Below are 23836 nucleotides of genomic sequence, written 5' to 3'. Positions count from 1 at the left end.
TTTTCCAGTGACACCTGGTGATATTTCTCAGTTACAAAGCATCCATTCAGCAAGTGTTTATTGATGATGCTACTACAGGAAAGCCACTGTGAAGGCACTGGGGATAGAAGGCTGCACGTGAGCTCCCAGAAGAGACAGGTACATAGCCAATGGTGGAATTCCAAGGCGAAGGGAGTGACTGCTATCTGAGAAGGATGAACAGGGTACAGGGGAGTTTGGAAGAGGTCATGTATTGCCTCCCTCCCTCCCTTCCTTCCTTCTGCTCTGGCTCTGTCTGTCTCATTCATTCATTCATAAAACACACTATCTGGTGACGGACCAGATAAACAAGATATATTAGACACTGTGGGGGTGGGTATACAAAGATGAACATGATGCGGAATCATCCCTTCAAGGGCTGACTTCTTAGCGTGCACACGTGTGTATACACACAAGCTCACCCGTCTCCACACTGGGTGTAGGTTGCAGAGTTCCAGAAACCTTGTTATCCTCAAACTTCCAGCATGTAACACAGGGCTGGGACAGAGTAAGTTCTTAGCATTTATGGAATGCACGAATGCATGCATGCATGAATGAATGCATGCCTGCATAAAGCAATGATTGACCTCGCGTGAAAAGTCATGAGTATTTTCAGAAGAATCAACCTACATCAGCAGGAGAGTGTTGATTAGAATTTGATTAGAGTTGAGTAGAAAATTCCTAGTGACCCGAAGGCAGGAATCTCTAGAGTTGCACCTGCATAAGAGGGTTCAAGGTGTGGATTCTATCTGGCTGAGAAGAGACAATCCCTCCTCCTCTCCTGAAGTCCACATGCTTATGCCCCATCACGCAGACCCCAGGTGCCCAGCTAGTTTGTACAGAGGCCTGGCTCTCTGCAGAAGAGAGAGCGACTGGGCTCGATGATTCCATATTGACTCGATATTCTTCCCCAGATGGGACGATGGTGATGGTGGTGGTGGTGGTGATGGTGATGATGATGATGATGGTGATGGTGATGGTGATGGTGTGATGTGACAGCTGCCACTTGCACACACTTACTAGATACCAGGCACTGCCCTAGACAGCAGAGTGGCAACCCAGCAAAAAAGACACTCTTAGCACCTCATCACAAATGGGGACACTGAAGCTCGCAGACACACACACAAAATGTACTGTAATTTACACCCAATCAAAGGATCACCCCTTTCTCTGCCCTCCTACATTTTGGCGAATCCCAGTCTACTCCCCCATGGTTTCCAGCCTCTGAACCCAACACGTTCTGGGAAGCACAAAATAATGGCAGAGGATGAAGAACTTCGAAGGCAATAATGGAAACACGAGTAGAGTCAGAATATATGGAATACCACGCTGGAAGATGAGTGGGTTAACGATGCCTCCTTCAGAATGGAAGACAAGTCAGGCTATAGTTCAGTTTCTGTATCCTGAGAAACTGGTCAGCACACCTCTTTCCAAATACTGAGACTGCCTGGGAGAACAGCAAAGTAGCAATTACTCCAAGTATTGTTGGAGAGAAAAATAATAGCAAAAAACCAGAAATGTTACTTCTTCACATGTACTAGGATTTTAGTTTTAGTTAGGTTTAATTTACTTGGCTGTGTTTTTTATGTTTGCTTCTTTCCTTTAGTTTTATTCTAATTTTCTTTGTATCTATTACACACAAATTAGGGTAGCTTCTATCCTGATCTGGATTTCTTGAATCTTTTGTGCTTTTGCCTTTGACAAATGGAGTTTTAAATAGTGTTATTTTTTAAACTTATATATATATATATTTTTTTTTTCCATTGGAAAAGTTATTGTCCTGTGACCAAAGAATCAGACCCCTAGATATATTCCCAGGGAAATGCTCACGTATGATCAAAAGCCACGTATGAGAAGATTTGTAGCAGCACTGCAACTGGAAGAGCCCCCAAAAGTCCATCAATCATGCAATGCTACAGTCACAAAACGGAACACTATACAGCAATGCAAATAAACGTTCTATAACTAAACGCAACTACGTGGATGAACTGCAAGAGTGCAATATTAAGGGAAAGAAGTCAATAGAAAAAAGTACTTAACTTTTGACTCCATTATTATAAAATTCAAAACCAACAACCAAGCTGTTCTGCCTCTTGATCCGGAGCTTGTAAGGTACATTCACCCTATTCGAATTCATTAAATTGTTCACTTATGATTTGAGCACTTTTCTGTATGTATGTTACACTCCAATAATGATTTCAATGAAAAATAATCACACATTACTGAGAACAGAAATAGTGATAAGGAGAACAAAGGAATAAATATTTACTGATAATCTCACCACCAGAGATGATCATTCTAGGTATTTTTACATCCAATTTTAATGCATATATCTCCTAATTACATTATTTCGGTTGCTACACAGAGTAAATCAAATGAGTGTATACTACTTATCTCTGCTTATTTTGAATATTTAGATTACTGTTATTGGCATTATAAATACCGCCACATGAAGAGCGTTTACTTACAAGGAATTTACATGTAATTACTGGGTCAACATTTTTACATGCTATTTGTAAAGTGAATATCTGTTTTAATTTGGATTCAAGTAAAAATAAACTAAGACCTTCTCTCAGGATGATTGCCCTAGCTTTGTCCCCTAAAATGTAATTTTCTCCTTTCAAAGAAGGCATAAGCTTTGTCAAAATAAGATTCAGGTAATGATTTTAAGATAAGTTGAGTAACATCTTCTCTGGATCACAGAAGCTGGCATGAGAAGTTTCTCTTCTCTCAGTGAGGCTAAACAGCCGTCATCTTGCCTGCCAACTGTAAGTGATTGGTTATGTCTGGCTGGAGAACTGTGTTGAGAAGCAATCTGAGGCTGTGCTTGGCTGGAGCATCGAGAGTGTCCTGATCCATTAGTGATGCCTGCCATGATGCAGAAATGGGAGCGCCAGAATTCTGGCCATATGTTTGCCAGCACTCTTCTACAGTATCATGACGGTGCACTTTGCTGACGTCTTGTTCTATCACTCCATCTATGCACAAGCTGCCAATGCAGAACTAACAAAAGTATACCTAAGACCTGCACAGGAGATCAGACTGCAGAAGTAGCATGTTTCTTGTGTCAGTGCACACGAACACACGCAAACACACATACAATATACATACACCCCTAGTAAGAACTGCTTTAAAATATAAACACCCTAGCTCAAGTCAGGTAATCCTATAATTATATCACATTTTTTCTTACTTTCCGCCTATATTTTACTGAGTTTTAGCATCTCTTTACTACACAAATGATTTATCCTAGATGTGAGGAATAGTGAAACTTGCTAATCCCAGGGACTGAGAGTCTTGCCCTTCACTTCCTGCTTTGCTTTTGGGGAGAGGGAGAGAAACGCAAGGAGGGAAGATGCATCTTGGGTCTAAATGTATATAATGGCCGCAACTACATGTAAAGACCAACTGCTCTCAGCTGAGGAGCTCTGGGCTGGAGTTGGCCTTTGTCCTATCAGCTGGGAGGTCCCTCAATGAGGCCGCAGTGACTGGGCCTGAGACCCCACCGGAACACAATGAGTCCATATGATGGAGCAGCTCACAGACTCTCTAAGGTTGTAAGAAAAACCAAAAGAAAAATGAAACACAGCACTGATGTCCTTACTTTGCTCCCAGATCTAGAGAACGTGTATACTCCTTCAGGCAGTCGAGGGGTTCGCAATTAAACTCTTAAATGCATAGAGTACTTCGTAGGCGTACGTTCCTCGGACCAACCAAACACTTAAATTTCTTTCTCCTTAACCGGTGTGGTTCGTCATGGCTCACGTCTCCCACAAATCTGTTCTGTATTGGTTGAACGCCATTTGGGCTTTTCCAGTAGCACTCCACTTGACACTCTAAATATATTAATTATAATAGCTATTAACTGACTGAGAAGCCTCAGTTTTCTTGTCTGCAGGACAAAATAATACCACCTAGCTCAAGGGCAGTTGAGGCAGTGTCAGGGAGAATGATAGTTATAATAGTAATAATGTTAACAGTAGTAGTGGCTTCTATCAAGTTTCATAGGTACCGAGAATTGTGCTAACCATTATCTCATTTAATTCTTCCCATAGCAATGTGGGAGAGGTATTATCTATATTTTAGAAAGAAATGAAAACTCAGGAGGTTTAAGACATGTTGTCATGGCCAAATTAGACTATTTCTCCTCCTTGAAGTAACTGCTATGATGTGCTCTTCCTATGGTCATATTTTACGGCTTTAGTAAGGTGCCTAGAACAGAATCATCAATGGTCTCTGGTCATGATTAGTAGCACCACTGCTACAGACTGATAACTAAATGTACTCCCTATAAGGAGTATCAGCCCCACTGTACAGATGTGGAGACTGAGGCCAAAGCCTCAAAGCTAGTAGATGGCGGAGCCGCCCACCAGTTGCAATCCCAAACCACACACCTACCAGCCATTGGCCCTGCAGCTCTTATATGACTCTAATTCTCTAACCATCTGTGAGGCAACTTCCTTTTGTTATAACCGAAGTTGCCTGCCAAGTCTGGGCTGGCTAGGGGCAGCCTTAAGACTGGCAAACAGTCTGGTCTTTCCTTTCCATTGGAATGTGATGGGAAGGATCCGTGAACACAGACTGTTTCCAAAAGCCTCCCGTACCCGGGACCAGCTGCCCCTTGGAAGTCCTCCGGCCTCCAGGGCTGGCAGGGCACCCCCAGCTCTGGCCTCGTGACACAGCATGAGGGCGAGCTCCCGTCCGCGTGCGAACCTTTGCAGTCAGTAGCCAGCAGCTGCTGCCAGAGATCAGCGATAAGTAGAAATCGTGTAAATTCAACTGCGTGCACCCACACTCCCTACGGATCACGTGACTTCCTATTAACAGTACCTCTGGTCTTACCAAACCGATATTTCCTGTAAAGGGTTTAGACTAACTGTGGTTTTTAACAAGGGTAACATCATGCATTTCTGTGAGAGGGAACAACCATAGGTCAGACAGCCAGACGGGCAGTCTGACAAACAGATCCATACTCCGAATCGTTCAGGCCGATGTGCAACCCAGATAAATGTGTTGGGGATGAGGAAATGATCCGGGGGAGATCTGACGGGAGACAAACGAAACCTGCGTGGCTAAGGAAGACCCCTCAAAGATGCAGCACTGAATTTTTCCTCGGTGCTTCTTTGAGAAACGCAACCTATGAAGATTGGAGACCCCAGAGCCTGATCGAGGAGGCGCAGACCATCCTTGACTCGAGGGTGGCTGGCACTCTCTCCGGGGTCCCACGCTCTACCCCTGTAGTTACAACACAGATGACGTGACTGCTGATGGCAATCTTCCCTTGGAGAGCATCCCTCTCGGCTGCGCCCTCGCTCAACAGCTTAGAAGCCCTGCGATCGTTTTGCTCTTGGGAAGGGCCGAGGCTGCCTTGGAGAACGTATTTGCCCTGACCGGCTTCTCATTTGGCAGGATAGATATGCCGTGACTGAGCTCTGAGCTCGTGAACTCAACCTGCGCCTTGAAAAACAAAATGAAGACGAGGAAAAGGTTTGAACGTCTTCCCTGAACCCACACCTGGCCCGACAGCCCCCTTTTCCTGTTAAGACGTCAAATGTGATATGACAGGGTACCATTTATCACTTAGACATCCTCCACTGCTTCCTGTTCCTGTAACCTGCCTCTTCTATTTACTTTACGTCAAATGGAGACATTTCTTACAGGGGAGCTTTCGACGTGGGTGACGCTTTCCTGATGCTGCATCTTTTTTTTTTATAAATTTATTTATTTTCTTTCTTTATTTTTGGCTGCATTGGGTCTTCGTCGCTGTGCTCGGGCTTTCTCTAGTTGCGGCAAGCGGGGGCTACTCTTCGTTGCGGCGCGCGGGCTTCTCATTGCGGTGCGCGGGCTTCTCATTGTCGTGGCTTCTCTTGCTGTGGAGCACGGGCTCTAGGCATACAGGCTTCAGTAGTTGTGGCTCGCGGGCTTCAGTAGTTGTGGCGCACGGGCTTACTTGCTCCGCAGCATGTGGGATCTTCCCGGACCAGGGCTCAAACCCGTGTCCCCTGCATTGGCAGGCGATTCTTAACCACTGCGCAGCCAGGGAAGCCCCTGATGCTGAATCGTGTTCCAAAATGCCACAAGCAAAGTCGCTGGCCTAGAATATCAACATGTCAGAGGGTTTTCATTGTTCTGGGCACAACTCAATCATTTTTCTTCTGGCTCATCTGGGAATTTCATTTGGTAAATTAGGCTCAATCCTACCAGGAAAATTCAAAACAACCGCTATGCAACACTAAAATCCACTTCCTTCTCCCCCTTTGACTGATTTAATAGAGAACGCATATACATAGAGTTTACACTGGATCTGGCCAATAGAGCCTTCTGCAAGGATGGAAACGTTCCATTTCTGGGCTGTCCAATATGGTAGCCTCTAGCCACATGGGGCTATTGAACAATTGAAATGTGGCTATTGCAACTGAAGAACTGAATTTTACACTGTGTTAATTTTAATTAACTTAAAATTAAACAGATATGCAGATAATGTACCGTACAGACTGGTAGAAACGGTCAGACCCTGAACTGTACTACGGATGGAGAAGTGTTAAGATTTATTTTATATAAAAATTTCAGTTATCTAGTCAACTGTTTTCTCCAGCCCCAAACACTGGTAACATGTCTGCAGGTTGCACATGACCTTACTTTTGTTGGCCTGAACATATCTCAGAAAAAGCGAAAGTAGGAGATGCTCAATTCATAAAATGGTGCATTTCTGTTGAGGTCTGGAGCATGACGAAGAAGAAGAGAAGAACCGGCCTGGCGCCTGGGTTAGGTAGTGGGATGCAACCAGACGAGACAGAGTGGGAGAACTTTGCAACGTAGTACCAATGGGATGGGGCATGGCATTCTGCACCCAAGGTCTATGCTCTAGCGTTCATTCCTTCGCTCATTCAGTATTTACTAAATCTCTACTATATGCCATGTACGATATCTCAGTTGCTTCACCTATAAAAGGAGAAGAAACAATAAATTATGCCTAAGTAGATAATGTATGTAGTATACTTGATGAACCGTAAGCCACCAGAGAAACGTGACCTATGTTGGGGTTTTCTTTAGTCTTCTCAACCAGGAAGAAATATTCAAACTGGAAGGGGTACTTAGATTGCAAATTTAAAACTCCAGAGCGGGGACAAAAGATTAAGAAACAATCCAGTCACTCTGGATGATTATTCTAGATAGTTTAAATCCATGCAACTGGAGAATTAATATCCTGAGATAATGAAACAATTCACAGGTGAAAGGCAACAGATCAGGAAGACGGGGAGAAAGGAAGAAAGTCATGTTTTACAATGTCTTGGTTTTGAAAGAAAAAATGAAGAGAGGACATTATATTGGCCCAACTTAAGAACGGATTATTAACAAGGTGATTTTGAAAAGGGAAAGTCGAAAGCTAGTATCTCAAGGGAATGGTACAGTACAAATATGTTTTGATCTCAGAAAGCATATGATGCTGTCCCTCAAGAAATACCTAAAGATGAGATAGAGAGATGTGAAATGGATGAGAGACTTATCAGTGGATGTGTAGCTACTCAGCCCAATTCTGTCTTCCAATTTATGCACACCTTTCACGTAGAAGGGACTTGATCCCAGGGAACAACTGCATACCAAGATGTGATGAGCTCTCAAACTGATAAGGCAGTGGTTCTGAGTGTGGTCCTGGCACCTGCAGCGTCAACACCACCTGGAAACTTGCTAGAGATGCAAATCCTCCCACCCCGGACCCAATGAATCAGACACTCTAGGATGGAGTCCAGCAGTCTGGACTGTCACCAACCTTTCCGGGTAATTCTGGTGCCCGAGAAAGTTTGAGAGCCACTGTGCTACGGGGAGACTACTGTTCCTTGAATTCTCATTGGTAAAAACTTGCAATCCTCTCATAGTTTGAGGCTCTGGCTAAGAGAGGGTGAAGTGGGGAGAAAATACAGGAGGGTCAAATATTTCCTTTCACAAGAGAACTTGTACTTGGTGAAGTTCCTAGACTTTTATTGTTAAAAGGTTCTAGAGAACAGAGGTAGAACCAATATTTAGAGGCTAAACAGCCTATGATGTCTATTCAGGAAAGAAGTTACAAACTAACAGTGAAAGGTTTTCAACTATGATGTAGTGTGTGAGTTTCTCACACAGCCGGGAGGCCTCCATCACTGGAGGGAAAGACATGGTAGGTATTTTGTAGCAGAAAGTCCTGCTAGTGGAAGTCTGGGTCAGAAGAACAGAGGATTTGTTCTAGTTTTAGGTTTTCTGTCTTAAAATGATGACTGACTTACCTGTCTCTCACCTCCAAAATACCCACATGGTTGACCCTTTCATATCCATCCATGTCATCTCCTCCCTGGAAGCAAAGAGGAGCCCCAGCCTTTTGAGAATTCAACCCACTGAAGAGGAGATTTGGGGAGCTTGAGGACGTCTCCCAGCAGTTCAAGATCAAATTCTAACTTCTGCTTCATGGGACAAAGTCACTTGCTCAGCAGCTGAGGATGAGCCTGAAAGCCTTGATGAGGCGTCACGTTCAGGCTGATTTCCTTCTTCCTGATTACCCTCATCAAGAGAGGCCAGGGCTTCCCTGGTGGCGCAGTGGTTGAGAGTCCGCCTGCCGATGCAGGGGACGTGGGTTCGTGCCCCGGTCCGGGAAGATCCCACGTGCCACAGAGCGGCTGGGCCCGTGAGCCATGGCCGCTGAGCCTGCGCGTCCGGAGCCTGTGCTCAGCGACGGGAGAGGCCACAGCAGTGAGAGGCCCGCGTACCGCAAAAAAAAAAAAAAAACAAAACAAAAGAGAGGCCATATGCGACCACTGGAGAAGGAGCTTAACCCCAACCCAGCCCCCAACTGTGTGATTCGGACAGTTACTTCTTGCTACAGCTTCATCTGTAATGTGGGGAGAATCCAACTAGTCAATGCAGGGACTAGGCAGCTATAACCATCAAGCATGAGCGAGCCCAGCCCCTCCCCTTCCCTCATCTTCCCAGGAGGATTCTATTTTCAGCTTCTCTGCTCAGAGTAAATGCAGAATTGAAGAAAGCAAAGTCACAAAATGGAAAGAATACAGAAGGACAGGATAGATCTGAAGGCTGGAGATAGCATGAAGAGGTGAGCTAAGGGTGCCCGGGGGGAGCAGAGGAGAAGGGATATGGGGCAGCTGGTATGACAAGAGGGCTTTGGGAAAGTAAGGTGGTTAGACAGCCCTTTTCAGGGGTTTGCTCTGTGGTATGTAAAATAATTCTCCCTTGGTTTCCTCCTCAAATGGCTTCAGTAAAGACATATTACTGTTCAAGGCTCTTGAGGTCAGATGGATTTTCTTTTGCACTGGTCACTGGCCGCATAGCAGGGACCTACCTGAATTTGATGATCAGTGTGTTGCTAACGAGGGCGATCCAACTCATGTAGATCCGTGACAGGTTGCAATTGTCCAAGGTCAACCCATTCCCATCGTCCACCCTCCCAACTTCCAACACATAAACATGACCCACTTACAAGACTATTTCAGCAGATTTCCAGCAGGGGGTTGACCAGTTGTTCATCAATGACAGTGGGTCCCACAGGCAAATTTCAAAGGCAAGTCCCTTCTCATGCACAGGGGCAGAAGACATATCTGAAGAACACACCAGAGTCATATTCTAACAGTATGTCCTGACTGCGGCTTGCTGGGAACACACCCTGGGGACACGGTCAGCAAAGATCTGCAGAGAACAGCTACAGCCACGGGTCAGAGAATTCTACACGTACCTGCCTAGAAAGATTGCTGGGCACAGGTGGGGTTTTTTCAACTTCCCTTTCCAAAAGCACTTACTCTAATAAACACACTGAGATGAAATAATGATCGTGTCACCGGTGCATAAGAAGGATAATAAGATATAAATATACAGCCCAAATACATTCAACTCCCTTTGAGGAAAATAGCTAACTTGCCAATACGTATGAATCAATTTAACTTATAAAAGGAACCGAGTCGCTCACTGGATTACACTGAGAAGAGTGATTAACAGACTGTCAATTCTAATATGAATTTTGTCTCTGCCCAAGTGAAGGTTTAAAATTCATTTCATTTTTATGCATAAAATTCTGCTTTTTATTTTTTTTCAATTTTAAACTCTGTATGTTCTCTCTGGAAGAAAAAAAAAATAGAGGAAAGGGTTGAAATGAAATTAAAAACTCCAAATCTTCCCTTTTAATATATGCAAGCCTGTATCTACTTATGTCTTAAAAACATAAGATGATACCTTACACACTGTATTCTTGTTTGGGTTTTTAACGTTCATTCATTTATTTAATAGCTTTTTCTGGAGCACATTCTAGGTGCCTGACACTTTATAAGGCCCTCAAGGACTGAAACTGTGAGCCTGCCCTCAGGGCTTTGAGAAAAAAGAAAATAAGTAGATAAATAAGTCTATAATTTCATACACAGATATAATTTATAGTATATAAAATATAGGATCACTAATTGTGAAATTTGATGATAGAAAGGGGCAGGAATGGGAAAGAGAATAACAAGGACAACCTGTCCCTTAAGGGGGTCGTGGATGCCACTCTGATAAGGAGAACTAGGAGGTGAGCCCCACAGGACAAGCCAACAGAAGGCAGTGTTTCAACCGGAGAGATTATTACAAATTATTATAAATAGAAACTCCGTTTGGTTACTATAAGCCCATTGTACAGGAGAGGAAACTGAGGCTCAGGGAGCCTGATGAACGTTCTCAAAGTATACATTAACCAAGTAAGAGGTGACCGAGCTTTAGAGTTGGACATGAGTTCCCCCACTGAGCTGCTCAAAGGTTAACTATATCCTACGGCTTTATATGCAGAATTCCCAGAATAAATATCTGCTCAAAAAAGTCACACCTGTTGTTTTTGGTTTCGTCATTATTATTTTCTGTGATAGCAAACAGATTCTCCTCTGACCATCCCAGAAGCCAGCAGCTCACAGCAATGGCAGATCTCTTTCTTTTCTATGAAATGCTGAATGATGACGTGCCCCATGAATGGGCAGGAGATGCTACCAAGCATTTGCATATGATGGGCCATCCCACATCTCTGCCCTTTTAACCCTTCCCATAAACATGTATAAGAGATAGAAAGTCATTCTAATGCACAAAGGGCCAAGAGAGGCTCTCTTTTAGCTATCTATATCCTTCCTAGCTAGATGGGAGTCCATCCTTAAGATCCCAACATCCACTATGAAAGGAGAAAAACAAAAACCACGAGGTCAAAGCATGAGTCCCAATGGGAAGTTATTAGTGTCATCTTGGTATTACTCTTAGTCTGGTCCATCATTATACTTGAATAGTCAATGAGCATTGGATAAGGCAATGGTTACCAGTGCATTCGCTCTGAGGCTGTGTTTGTGTGCGCCCACGCAATCTTTAGTATAAGTAATGTAATAATGGGTACTATTGATCACCTGTATATGCCCAGACCCTGAGGAGGGCAGTATGTCTAAACAGGATAAAGAGAACAAACTGAAGTTCTAATGAATCTGTCAGGAGTATTTGCAGTTCATACTATGTTGTTTAAAATACTTGCTTAAAGATAAGCAATTCCGGTAACTTAAAAGGAAACCAAATACTTAAGAATGGTAAAGAATTAGAGAAGACAGCCTCCATCACGTGGAGATCCCAAAGAAATTTAGGTAATTTCTTATGGGCAGAAGTTTTATTCAGCCACGCCCCGGTGAGCAGAGCACCGCAGCAGATTGGAAACAAATAACACACAGCCGTATCTTCTTTATGAATGGGCCTAAGTACAATGAGCTTGTAACTGTGGTGTGATTCTGCCCTCAAACCTTCAACTGCATTTTGTTAAGGAATCCATTTTAGCCTCAGGGCTTCAATTACAGGATCCACCCTCCTGTTCTTCACTTCCTTCTCTTTCCTCAATGCTTAAGTGGTATGGAAGATCTATGAGGGATGAAAATAAATAAACGCATAACTATGTTCATTTATAATGCATTAAACTCAGCTACATATATCTGCCCACGTTGCAGGTGATGGTCTAGCCTGTGGATAAATGACATGCATTTTTATAACCTGAGTTTCTATGTCCTGGCTGCTATGACTTCTACATTATGGTAAAGGAAGGTCAGGCAGATGTGTAAAAAGCCAGCTGTCTGCTCTCAGATGGATTCTTCACCACAGTATCTCCTCCTCAAGTGGAAGACTCTCACTGTGAACGTACCTGCCACCATATACAACACACATGATATTTTTCTTCAACAAGGAGAGACCATTTTGTCATTTTGGGGGGATGCGTATTAAATCTTTTTTTTTTTTTTTAAACAAATACACAACTATGGGCCAATCTGCTTCTCAGAGCAGAGGTCTTTCCCCATCTGTAAGCCTTTGTTTTTCCTTGTCTCTTTCCAAGATACAAGAGGTAATAAAATGGCATGAAAAAAAATAAGTGATTTGAGAAATGACTGAAATTTGCCGACCTCTACAAGACATGAAAACATCCTGGAAAATTGAGGGTATCTTGAAGAAACTGGGAAGGGGGGATAGAGTGTCCACGTGGAGTACACCATCAATGCACATTCTCACAACACCCAGTGGGACCAGCGCTGGGATCTGTCCATTTCACAGGAGAGAAAACCCAGAGAAGTGAGGTGACGGGCTCAGCAGCGCCCAACTAATTAGTCAGAAAGTCAAAACTCTATTCGCTCGACTTGCCGTTCGTGCTTTTTTCCGAGGTCCCATGTCCTAGAATGGTCTTACTACCTTGCCTTCTTGCCACTGTCCTTTAAGGAGACCCTTTCAATCTGAATCTCCCGGTAATGGAATATGGGTCGATTTCAGAAACAATCATTCAGCTTCAGAAATTGATCACAAGTGAAACTGACACATGCCTGGTAGCAGCGGAGGTGCACATTCGCATGGATTCAACCAATGGCTTGGCAACCTCCCATTTTCAAAACAGCCAATGGCCAGACTCCATTCAACTCTTCCCCTCCCACTGTGTGGATAAACCTTGGAGTGTCCCCCACTGGCTTTAGGTCATTCACCTTTTGGATTTGCTTCTACCTCGGATAAAGGAAAAGAAAAAAAAAAAACAACAACTTTTATAAGTTCGGGAAAACTAGATGACATTTCACACACTTGTTTGTTGTGTTTGCCATCAAATCTTTAGATCAATTTTTTTTTTTTTTCCTTGCAGGAAAATCTTCACGGGGCTCTTTTACATGATGTGTGGGTGTATAAGACGTGTGTTGGGGGTCACGTGTGTAAGCATGTTCTCGAATACTGGGGGTGAAACTGTGGGAACCAAAGCATTTAATGGCCTTGGCCAATGTGAATGTCTCTCCTTGAAAGCTGGGTTTATTTTGGCAATACTGCTTTTCTCCCCGGTTCCCCCTGACCTCCCATATTACTGTCTGTGGATTATTTTTTTTTAACCGAGGGAGATACTTAGGCATGGGCTGAGGGAGATAAGTGATATGGTCAAATCACTACTGCCAAAGCTTGAAATTCCGGACCACGTTAATAGCTCTGGTTGACCTCTAAATGAAACGCCACCTTTGGTTATTAACATGTCTCTCTCTACTTTTATGATTTTTCGGAACATAATTTGTCACAGTTTTTATCTGCACAGAGCAAGCTTTAAGCTTTTAAAAATGTGAGTTATCTTTTTACAACTGCTAACAATTACACATCACAGAACCACTGCTCTGAAAACCAATTATGAAAAACCGGCATGGAGTCAGCGTTCAGCCTGGGAGTGTGCTTTTGCCACTCGGAATTAGACGTTTCTGAACTCTTGCCATGGGGCCGCCGGTGCTTGGGAACTGGGAACTGGCAACTAAACTTGGAAATGGCTTGTGAGATCCGGGAGATAAGATAGGGGCAGAGAAATTAATTGTCCTTGTGCTGTATGATCATCTGATAACTGGACCGCAGGGGCCATCCCAGGTCTAGATGTGTGGTGGTCGTTTCTGTTGGAGGATGATTTGCTCAGACCCTGGGATCTTATGCTGTCTTTCAAAGGCCACCTGCTTGTCCTGAGATGCTTATCAGGGAGGTTTCTGGGCTACTGTTTCAGCCTCAAATACTCTCGTGATTACAGGACAGAGTGCATTGTCTAGACACTGTTCTGGCTCTCAGCACACTGCCAGGCTTGAATGTTCACTCCGCTCCTTCTTGCTCTCACCTGCGGGCTAATTGGGGGACAGTGTCACATTCCATCAGTGTATGGTTCAGCACACAGACTACAGAGCCAGACCACGTGGCTTCAAACCCTGGCTCCGAAACCCAGTGCTCTGAGACCTTGAGCAAGTTGCTCAACTTCTCTGTGACTCGGTTTCCTCATCTGCAAAATGGGGTTAACAATCACATGCCTCTCAAGGATGGCTGGAGAATTAAAGAAACAGGGTCAGGCACAAGCACAGAAGAATGCCAACATGTTATTTTATTACGTTAGCCTGTTTCTTCTTGCTTTTATCCCTAGACATTGGCACGGAGCTGAGGGGTCTGGGGTCTGAAGCACAGCTAGAGACATGAGGGAAGCAGTGGAATCCACAAGGGGTGCCTTCCTGCCATTTTTATTAAGGTGAAAAGGTTTTATTTCTTGGCAGTTCAGATGATGATGAAGAGTTGGCGGAAATGGTGTGAAAGCCAGGGGCAGCCTTCTCCATGTAGGATGGAAAGAAACATCTGCGGTTAGACCACGAAGAAAAGGAGGGCAGGGAGGAAATGGGGGTGCCCTGGATGGGAGCTCCTTCACTCTCTAGGCTCAAGTCCCCTCTGTGGACAGCTCCTGGGTGGAAACCTTGCATCCTATAGATGCTCAGTAAACAATGAACAGAAGGATGAAATGAAACAAAAACAGTGACTTTCTGGTTTTCCCCCCTTATTGCGAAGGCATAATATCTGCTTCCCTAGGGGGAGGATGGAGAAGCAAACGTGACCCCCATATGCACGAATGAGGCAAGACTTCTTGATAAAAGAGAGCGGAGGAGGAGAGACAGGGAGAGGGGAGAAAGAACAAAAGTGAGTAAGCAAGAGAGAGTTGAGAAACCTGGCCTGAACCTCCTAAGATGTGCTGTGGCTTTCACATACTATCTCATTGAAGCTGTCGTCAGTCAGCACAGTGCCTAAGAGTTTTTACGGATGAGAGTTCTGCAAACAAAGCAGGATGAGAATTTGTTGGGAAAAAAGTATGACTTGGAGAAAGTCTGAAACTCACACGTCCCCAGGCTAGGCAGGTGGCACAGCTGGGACCCAAGCCGACGTCCATCTGGCTACCTCCAAAGCCCATCAGCACGTGGGAGACCTAAGATGCTTACGCAGCCCGCCTGGTGCCAAGCTGAGTGATGCTCCCAGGGAAACCGCTGCTGCACGGCCCGTGCTCACGGTTGAGGGGTGTCTGGCTGCTCCCGTGGCTGACAGACGGAGACACCCCCCAAACAGAGGGCTCGTTCCGGGCCTCGGCAGCTCCCGCCTCCCTCTCAAAAGAACAATTAAAAGACTCTCTTCCAGGAAGTAATTTTTTTCCCCCTCCTTTCCAGGACCACTGTCTGCCTTGGCCCCATGGGTAAAACATTCCCTTTGCTCCCATCTCCCTGGCAGGAAATCTATTCAGAAAGGATGTTGATTATCCTCTTCAGCACTTATTTCCTTTACATTATTTTGATTCCGTTCTTTCTCATTATACTCCCAATATGTTTTGGCAGCCTGGGCTTGCAGATGGGAACAAACAAAGGCTTCTACAGTCCTTGGGCTGTACCTTCACACTTGACTCCAAAATGATTTCTCTGGGGGCTGGCCATCCCTCCCTGCAGGGCTGGGCCAGTGGACCGGGGCTAATCTGCATGGCTGGCCAATGCCCAGGGCTGGCTGGGTTTCTGGAAGGTAGGATCCAGAGGCAAGGTTGCAGACACCGGGGCAGTGAGCCCCTCTGCCTCCTTTGATTGACTTGCGACCTTGTTCCCCGGGGCCCTCTTTAAGGACAGGGGAATGCAAGAAGACCGCAGACATCATCTTTTGCACATCATTCCCTAATGGGCCTTCTGCCCAACTGGCTCTCTGTGCTGGTCCAGTTGCAGGAGGCAGCCCACTCCCAGCCCTTTCTTAGGGACAGAGACCCAGCCCCAGCCCGGGGGCCCAGGTAGCTACATTTGTATCAGCTCCCTCCTCCCTCCCCAGGGGACTAGACCCAGGGGAGACCCTGGACTAAAGGGTGTCCATCCAGAGGCAACTTGGTGACTTGGGACATGGATGCTGGCTCACCAGGTTCTCTCTTTTCTGGCCATTTGAACTAGGACATTAAAAGCCTGAGCCAGCAGTTGGCAGGACCTAAATTAGAAAGGGGGTGCTTATAGAGGATCTTGATAGATGCTGGGCCAGGCAAACTTATAAGGATGCAAAAGCAATCAGCAAACGGAAGAAAGGGCTGAGAATGAAAGGAACAACAATCGTGGCAACACGAACATTTTTGAGTACTCACAGGTGCCACGTGCGGTCCCAACCATCTTTTTGTTTCACCTCATTTGACCTTCTCGCCAAAACACTCTGAAGTACGTTTGCGACGCTCCCTGTTTTCCCAGATAAGGAAATTAACTAATTTACCAAGCGCATCTTCTTCTAAAGCCAACTATTTTTTTTTTTTTTTTTATAATACCATCACTCTCTCTATACGGTCACCCATGAAGCTCTCAATAGAGGAAAAGCAAGCAAGAATCCAGAGGGGAGACACATCACAGACGGAGCTGGCCCGGCTGGGAGCTGCCACAGACCCCATCCCATCTAGATGTGACCTGGGAGAGCAAACAGCCTCCTTCCATCCTTGTGGTAACCTGATTGGAATCTCTATTCCTGGCAGCTGGGAGTCAGACTGAAAATCTTCCTCCCAGACTCTGTTTAAATGTCTTTTCTGCTGGGAGACTCTCCCTGAGTTCCTCCTTATCCCACAAGCCAAATTGGTTCCTCCCTCCCCTGGGCCTCCCTGGCAGCCAGCTCATACATCTTTAACTGCCTCAGTCTCACTGCATTTTGATTATTTGTTTACGGTTCCATTTCCCCAACTCGACAGGACACACCTTCTTCTCGGAATCCCAGCTTGCAGCACAGAGCCGGATATACAGTAGCTGCTTATTAAACGCTTGTTGAACGTATTCATTCATCCATCTGATATAATATCCATCTGATATTGTGTCAGGAATTGTTCTAGGCTACAGGGATACAAACTATGGTCCGTGAGCCAAATATGGCCCTTTGCTTAAAGATGGCCCTCTGCTTGTTTCGTATAAATAAAGTTTTATTGGAACACAGTTACGCTCATTCATTGACGTGCTTTCTATGGCCGCTTTCATGCTACACTAGCAGAGCTGCACGGTTGTGAAAGAGATCTTGCGGCCCACAAAGCCAAGAATCTTTACTCTCAGACCTTTGCAGAAAAACCTGCTGACTCCTGGTCTAAGTCAGTGGTTCCCAAAGTTGTCTGCACATCTGGATCATCTGGAAAACTTCAAACTATTGACTGTGTCTCATCTCTAGGGATTTAGAATCAATTATTCTGGCCTGGGTTTGGGGGGTTATGAAAGATGTCCAGGTGATTCTACTGTGCAGACAAATTTGAGAACCACTGCTCTAAGCAGAACAGAAGATTAGCTAGCTAGTCATGATTATAGCAAATTAGTAATGAGTAAAAACAGTGACTGCAGCAAATGAGTAATTAGTCAAAAAAAAAAATAATAAAGTGCAGGCTGGAAAAGACCTTGGCCATCTCGATCCATGTAATCTGAGGCTGAGGGCGCCAAACTGGAGAGGGCAGGTGACCTTTCAGGGCTGCTTGGAATCACTGGCCTGAAAGCCACAAGCTCAGTCTTCAGGTGCTGGGCTCCTTCAGTGACCTTACAATGGTGTCTCGTCTCTGATCCTACTTTACCCAGAGAAAATGACAGCAGCGGGGCTGAGCCTGGACCAAAGAAACAAGAGCCACGGAGATGTGGGGAACTTCAATTAGCATCCCAGAGGTGCTCAGTGCCAACGGCATTGAAAAAAGCCCAGGAACTTCGCTGGTTTCACAAGATCGAAAAGTAAGGTTTGAGCTGAGTGTGATTTGGAAGTTTAGAGGAAGCATCTTTGACGCCCTATGGAAAGTCTTGAGCGTACATAAATGTGCATATTTCGTGCCCCCTCTCTAGAATACAAGAGAGAGTGGTGACTTTGTTCACCCAGCATCAGGGATAATGCCCAGTACCTAGTGAGGACTCAGAGAATTTGAGTGGCGGATGGATGGAAGAAGGGAACTCAACGCAGAGTCTCGAGGTGGTGATGCTATCATTAGTTCAGTGTTTCCCTGGCTCCTAGACTGTGCCTTGGAGACACAGCCATGAACCAGAGAGAAACCAGGAGACAGACGACGAACATGACACAGATGAGGTCCAGATCATTTCACACGGCGATCAGCGTTAGGAAGAAAATAAAATTGCAAAGTGTGATAAAGGGGGGCTATCTTAGAGGGGGTAGTCCGGGAAGGAATTTACAAAGAGATGCCATTTGAGCTGAGGCCTGGAGAAGGAGGACGCAGCTATGAGTAGGGCCGCAGGGCAGGTGCTCCGGGCAGAGGGAACAGGAAGGGCAGGAGCCTGGAGGTGTGAACATGGCACAGGATGGAGGCCAGTGTGGTGGGCCTTGGGAAATACGCTTCAGGCAGAAGGTGAAGAGGCAGCTAGAGAAAGAGCTTATGAGAGCCTGGGGGCTAAGGAGTCAGATGGGACCCTGAGGTCAATGGAAAGGGTTATCAAAGGGTGGGGTGACCCATGCTCCAGCACGTGCTTTAGATCACACAGCTGAGCAGCACGGGTTTGGCAAGACGTAAAGGAGGTGTCCTGGGTTCAACAGCGTCCTCCCAAAGTTCGTGTCCACGGGAACCTCCAGATGTGAGCTTATCTCGAAACAGGATCTTTGCCATTGTAATTAGTGAGATCATACCAGATTAGGGTAGACCCTAATCCAAAGAGCAGTGTCATTATATAAAGTACATGTCATGACTCAGAGAGACACACGGGGCAGAGAGAACAGCGCGTGATGGAACGTAGACACTGGGGCGACGCTTCCTCACACCCAGGAACCTCAAGGGTCACCAGCCACCACCCCAAGCTTGGCGAGAGGCACAGAACAGAGTTCTCCCCCAGAGTCTCCAAAAAGCGCCACACCCTGCCCACACGCTGAGGTCGGACTTCTGGTCTCCGGGACTGTGAGAGAATGAATTCGTGTTGTCTGAAGCCACTAAGCACGGGCTCATTTGTTACAGCAGCAGGAAGAAGTGAACAGAGTCAGAGGACGTGGTCTGGGAATGATGGGAGGGAGGGAGACGGATGGAGAGAAGGGAGCGGCGGGGAGGGGGAAAGGGGACCTGGAGGTGCGTGCTCCCTGCTTGTGTGCACACTGAGTGATGCCACAGCCCCAAGCTACCGAGGGGAGGCTTTTGCTCAATGTCTGGGAGTCTATAGCAGTCATGCCCCTACACAGTTATAAGCTAAAGGAGGAAATGACCCCCATCTCTTCTGCATGGAGGATGCTAGTGAAACCGAGCATGACCCTGTGGGGATCCTGGGCACAGAGGCCTTTCTGTGTCCCCCATTTCTTGTTTGTAGGGAATAGGCTTCAGCCCCCTGAGTTCCCAAGGGCAGGTTCAAACAGTTGCTAATCAGGCAGGGAAGGGGACCCAGAGACAAGGGAGGAGTAGTCAAGAAACACTAGTGCCGCCGTGGGGCAGGGTCCTGGTTCCACCTGAAGGGCCACACATGATATCTTTGAGCTCTTCTGCAGAACTAAAATCCCAATAGATGGAAGATGTTAACTACTTGATGAAGCATTCATTCTCCATTCCAGAGGAAAGGTCATAGTTTGATAACCTCGAGAACCACAGAAGCTCATCAGAAGACAACCTGAGGCCAGACTAAAGGAGGCCCTGCACACACCCGGATCCTTACCGGCAGCCCCACCCTTGAACCATTGCTGTAAGACTCCGCACCAAATTCCCCCGGATTGGGACACACAGTTTTGGGGCCATTAGCCTGCTGTGTGCCCCCTCTGCCTGGCAAAGCGACAAAGCTATTCTTTGCTACTTCACCCAGAACTCTGCTTCCAAGATTCAGTTCAGCACTGGTGCACAGAGGCTGAGTTTCGGCATCACTAGGCACTGCTCTGAGAACTTGGGCCACCCTGGCGGGGGAAGTTCATCCTGCAGGACAGGGTCCCCGGGGACACAGGTCAAGGCTGGAGGTACCAGGAGCCCACACTCCTGGGGGCTTGGAAGCAGAAGCCCTCCTGGATCCCCTGGGCCCACCCCGGACCTGTGAGTTGCTGCGACTGTTAAGGAAAACATATAGGTTTAAGCAGATTCAATTAGGGGTTTCGAAGTCCAGAGGAAAAAGGGGGAATGCTCACAGCAAAAGGAGTTTCAACTTTCACGGTTGTTCAAAGAACTGGAAACCACAAGATGGGAAAAACCTTGATTCAATTTTTACACGTCCCCAAGGCACAAAGCATTCTCCTGGAAAAAGCCTCTTTTGACCCACTAACAGTCTCCCCCTAGGAAGGCGTTTTAGTGTAGTGGTTACAAATGAGGGTTCTGGAATTTTCTGGTTCACATCCCCACTCAGTGGGGGGCTCACGTGACCTCTCAGAGGCTCAGGTCTCTCATCTTTAAAATGGGTCAGCAACGGTAATTTCTTCACAGGGGCACAGAGGATTTAGAGGAGGGAACGTGCAGAAAGCGGCAGTGTCCCCCCACCCTGGCTGCGCTTTGGGGTCACCTGGGGATCTTTAAAAGGCACTGACGCCGCCTGCCTCGCACCCCAAGACGTTCTGATTTAATAGGTCTGGGGTGCGACCCAGGCACTGGGCTTTGAGAGCTCCCTGGGTGATTTTAACGCGCAGCCTCGTTTGGACACCACTGGCCTAAAGCACTTAACACACATTGTCCGAACCCACACTCGGCAGCTCCTGGGGCCAGGCAGCCTCATACAAATAGCTACCACCCTGTGGCCCTGTGCCTGCACAAGTCACTGCCCCTCTCTGAAGTCAGTTTACTTATCTGTAAAGGGAGACTAAGACGCTCACGTCATTCGGATAAATTGCCAGGATGAAGCGAGCAAACGGCTGCAGAGACATTTACTGAACACCTGACACATGGTATTAAATACAGGGTACTGTCCCAATTCATCATTGCTTTCATTCGATTTCTGCAATCTGTCTCTCCTGCTACAGCAAGGCCACACGTCGCGAGCCTTTACTGCGGTGGTCTTGCCCTTGGAGAGGGAAAAGCAGGGTCCCGTCAATGGGTGGAGAGTCAGAAGCAGATTAATGCTGCTCTATTCTTGAAAGAGTGCTGAGCCCATGTCTTACTCTGTGTTTATCTGCCTGTTGAAATCAATGGCGTAAATAATGAAGCCGTGTGATGTCTGAGTATTTCTACCACTCATATCTTTCATTCTAATTAAAGCCAGAATGTTCCTTTTTAGAAATCTGTATGAATAATAAAAACCCAGCTGCCTGAACATAACATTGTCGTTTTTGTTTAAAAAATAAAAAAAACAGGGGGTTGGGGGGGGTAGGTGAGATCATGGCAGACTGGCTGGAGGGACCACGTGTGGAATTCCTGAGCCTTGGGACCTGTTGTTTCCTTTGCCTGTGGCCCCCGGATATCATGGCTCTCCTGGGTGTGGCTACGGCCACTGATAAGAGGTACTCTCATGCCTTAGGGCCTGGATGGCTCCAGGGTTGGGTCTCACCTCCAGCCGGGGGCCCAGGTGGAGGGAGGGCTTCCTTTGGGACCCCAAGAGTTTGGCATAAAAGGAGGCGGGCGCCCACAGTGTACACCTGCCCGGGCTGTGAGTGACCGCAGTTCACCTTGCAGAGCCTGACGAACAGAACTGGCTCTAGAGAGGAGGCTGTGTGAGTTCCCTCTGGCTGCTGTAACAAATGACCACACACTGAGTGGCCTACAACCACACAAACATATTCTCAGTTCTGGAGGTCGGAAGTCTGACCTGGGTCTCACTGGGCTACAATCGAGGTGTCAGCAGGGCTGTGGAGGCTCCAGGGCAGAGTCTGCTTCCTGGCCTTTTCCCGCCTCCAGAGGTGCCCGCACTCCTTGGCTGTGGCCCTTCCTCCATCTTCAAAGCACGTGGCTCTAACCCCTGCCTGTCCTCACATCTCCTTCTCTGACTGGATCCACCCAGATAATCCAGAATTATCTCCCCATCTCAAGGTCAAGTGATTACGAGCCTTGATTCTATCTACAACTCTAACTTCCCTGTAACACACTCATAACCTACCGTATCCCCATAATTCATGTTCACGGAGTCCCCAGGGACGCGGGCATCTGTGAAAAAGAAGGGGCGTTACTTTGCCTATAGTGGAAGAGAAATGGAAAGATGGAGATAATGTTCCCAAGTGGCAGATTCAGAACTCTCTGATACCTTAGTCCTAGGAGGGGTCTGATGGGATTAGCTTGTGGCTGAATTTCGCGTGCGTGCGCGTGTCCGTGCGCGCGTGTGCGCGGGCGCGCCTGAGAGCGTGAGTGTATGTGTGGGTGTGTTGCGTGCTATACTGTCACAAGGCTTCTAGGGCCGCAACCTCGGACTCGACCCTCCTTCCCCCCACCCTGAACCACGCCTCTCCAACGTTCCAGTCTGCTTGCACCACCACCACCCCCGGCCCCACGCCCCGCCTGGCGCTGTCTTCCCCCTTCTTCCCCAACTCCCCTCTGAGAGAAGACACACCGCCTGCTGAGTGGTCTGTGTCTTGTACCGACCGGCCTGTGGGCTCCTGAGGGGCAGGGAGAGAGACGCTCATCTGTCTCTGCATCCTTCCTTCCGTAGCATCGTGCCTGGAACAGGCGCTCAACAGACAGCTAACCACTGACATCACCGAACTTATACTCCACTGAGAGGCGGTACTCCGTGGGCTTTGGAATCCACCGATCTGCGCTCGAATTCTGCCTCTATCCTTGGACAACTGTCTGACTTTGCTCGAGTAATCTTCCTGAAACCTCGGATTCCATACGCATACAATGGCGACACAGATAGCATCGTGACCTATAGGAAGGATGCAATGAAATAATCCATGTAAAGCGCTCGTGACAAGACCCAGCGCACAGCAAACGCTCAGTCATCATTAACTCATCATCACCACCACCACCACCGTCACCATCACACGCCCCCGAAGGAGGGAGCACGGCTTGCCTTCTCCGGATGAGAGGAAGTTCAGCAGGGTTGACCAGAAAGACATTCCACTAACTGTGGCTCCCAAGTGGAAACCAGGTCTCTAGAATTTAGGTGAACATACGGAGAGCCCTACCAGTAAGGACTCAGCCGGAGAGCAAAGAAAACTGGCACCAACCCCTTGAGGTCACCTCTGTTTTTCAACCAATCTAAGAAAATCAGTAGCTAGTCTGCGGATGTGCCACGGTCCGGGGTCTCTCGGGGGTTGGGGCCGGGGGAGAGATAGGAGGGGAAGGTGGGAGGAGCCAGTCCGAAGATTCCCAGGGCCCTTAAGAGCCAGGAAAAGCCCCCTGCGTGAGGGCATCACCAGCAAAGAAGAAGCTACAGAGTCACACATCCGGCTACCTTACCTGGCAGTCAGGTAGAACGGGGGGTTGCCAAGGCAGGGCAGACATTCATCCCCGTTTGCCTGCAACGGTGTCTGTATTCTCTCCTCATTATTAATTGCCCCCACTGTCATCTCTAAAGTGTTCTAGTTTGGACCCTAAATTATGTGTTGAAGCTTGCCTGAGGCAGTCCTTGCCCACATGCAAACTGGACACTGGCAGTGACCTCATAATCACCACCACACCCCCGAGTATAACATAATCATGTATAACAATCAT

General features: G+C 46.8%; 1 protein-coding gene and 1 long non-coding RNA gene across 5 annotated transcripts in view; both read right to left on the bottom strand.

Annotated features, from left to right (window-relative positions):
* LOC141277207 (uncharacterized) overlaps window positions 1-22583 on the bottom strand; it is an 89642-nt gene extending 67059 nt beyond the window's left edge. Inside the window, exons 1-2 of the long non-coding RNA XR_012328191.1 lie at window positions 22428-22583; window positions 22284-22330 (exon numbers count right to left, since the gene is read on the bottom strand). This is a non-coding gene — a long non-coding RNA (uncharacterized lncRNA). The remainder of the gene's footprint in view (window positions 1-22283; window positions 22331-22427) is intronic.
* Window positions 1-23836, bottom strand: part of LOC109550947 (transcription factor Maf) — a 591860-nt gene that overhangs the window by 161410 nt on the left and 406614 nt on the right. The gene's annotated exons all lie outside the window — the stretch shown is intronic.

This window comes from Tursiops truncatus, chromosome 19, assembly GCF_011762595.2.
Source record: "Tursiops truncatus isolate mTurTru1 chromosome 19, mTurTru1.mat.Y, whole genome shotgun sequence".
Classification (NCBI taxonomy): Eukaryota; Metazoa; Chordata; class Mammalia; order Artiodactyla; family Delphinidae; genus Tursiops; species Tursiops truncatus.
The sequence above is the reverse complement of the archived record's forward strand: the minus strand, read 5'-3'. Positions and strand labels throughout refer to the sequence as shown.